At 37.3% G+C, this 1,926-nt stretch overlaps 1 non-coding gene across 1 annotated transcript; it reads right to left on the minus strand.

The window, feature by feature from the left end:
- Nucleotides 1–1,615: 1,615 nt before the first annotated feature.
- On the minus strand, nt 1,616–1,722 carry LOC141715462 (small nucleolar RNA R71). Its single transcript, XR_012572225.1, has one exon. It is a non-coding gene; the product is annotated as a small nucleolar RNA R71 (small nucleolar RNA).
- Between the last annotated feature and the right edge of the window lie 204 nt (nt 1,723–1,926).

Here is a 1,926-nt window from a genome sequence, read left to right on the forward strand (position 1 = left end):
GAGAGGAACGCACCAGAGCACAAGGAGAGTCGTAAGAAGACCGTGTTAGCATGATTCAACAAAGACGAATAAGATCTTCTTTTTACTTGTGAATCTTTGTTCTAAGTTATAACTTGGATGCTAGTTCTCTTATTCGTGAACCTTACTCTTATTTCGTACTTGGTTTTATTATTTATTCAGTATGAAGACTACGTTTATTATACCATGCTTTCATCGGAACCCACGTTAATGATGAGTCCGATTATGGGCTAATCGTTATCGTGGGGTTTTATTGGATTTACTTATGGATTTCTCTAGTTAATTTATTTCATTACCTTAGTGTGTGGTGATTGTATGATAACCGAGTATTGGTTGAGCTCATTCATCTTATGAGCGTCGCGAACTTATAAGATAGCGTGTTAATCTTTAATGAAGCGACAGTGAATTTAAGGATTTAGAACTTGTCATGATAGCATAGGTTCATGTGTTATTGTTAGGCATGATTTGTAGGTAATTTTAACCATCTTACTTGCCCTATGTAATCATGATAGATAACTTGTGCATTAAGCCTTTATGTTGTCAAATTCTATAGATATAGGGTCTCAATATAATTGGTGTTTATTCAGCTTCTATCTCTTTTGTGGATGTCTGGTAGTATATTATTCGTGCAATAAAAGTTGGCAGTTTAGCAGTTTCGTGTTATCTGATTAGTGTCATCACCATTGTATGCTAAGGTTAAGAACAATAAGGCTATTAAATGAAGTATTTAATGAAGTTAGAATCCCATGTTTGTCTCATATAATATACAACTCTCTTTACTCTCTTAGTTATAATTGTTAGTTTAATCGTAGTTATAATCAAAATCACAATTTGTTATCATCTTAGCATCGGATAATAACCATATCATCGGTGCATAAGTGCATAAATTACATAGTTAACCAAAGCAAGTCTCTGTGGGAATGAACTAGAAATAATTCTATATTACTTGAGATCGCGTATACTTGCGTGAATATTAGCGCGTGTCATCAGAGATCTTTAAAGTTCATTGACTCGGACATTGTTACTTATCAGTTTCCTTGTCTTATTTCAGGTACTCTAGCAAGCGTGTATGCATACGCGTTCGCGGTCTCATAAGAGAACTCTGGATAAAGCCGAGGAAGAAGTTGTAGTGGTTCGAAAGGAAGTTTTTGAGGATGAAGAGAAGGTAGAAGAAGAAGAGAAAATCGAGGAACCAGTTTTAGTAGTGATGGGAGATTAAACAGAAATTCCTAAGGATTTGATGGACTATTCTAGCCTAAGATCAATGATATTCAGTGAAGCATCATTAGGCCAGCCATTTCGGCTAACACTTTTGAGATCAAGTCAAGCACCATTCAGATGATACAGAACTCAGTTCAATTTGGGGCTTCTCCTACAGAAGACCCCAACATGCACATCAGGGATTTTATCGAGATCTGTGACACTTTCAAGTTCAATGGTGTGACTGAAGATGCTATAAAACTGTGACTCTTCCCATTCTCTCTGAGGGATAAAGCTAAGTGCTGGTTGCATTCTCTACTACCAGGGTCTATCACTACTTGGGAAGATCTTGCTCAAAAATTTCTCACTAAATTATTCCCTATGGCGAAGACTACTACTAATTAAGAATGCTCTTACTCAGTTTTCTCAACAAACTGAAGAATCTCTGTGTGAGGCTTGAGATCGATATAAGGAGATGCTAAGGAAGTGCCCACACCATGGCATGCCTAATTGGATGATTATAAACTATTTCTATAATGGATTGGGGGCCACTTCTAGACCCGTACTCGATGCAGCATCAGGAGGAGCCCTGTGGGCTAAGAGCTATAATGAAGCTTATGAATTGATTGAACTGATGGCTGCTAATGAATACCAGAATCCTTCTCAGAGACTAACTCAGGGGAAAGTAGCAGATATTCTGGAGTTGGA

Source organism: Apium graveolens, chromosome 3 (assembly GCF_009905375.1).
Source record: "Apium graveolens cultivar Ventura chromosome 3, ASM990537v1, whole genome shotgun sequence".
NCBI classification, from domain to species: Eukaryota; Viridiplantae; Streptophyta; class Magnoliopsida; order Apiales; family Apiaceae; genus Apium; species Apium graveolens.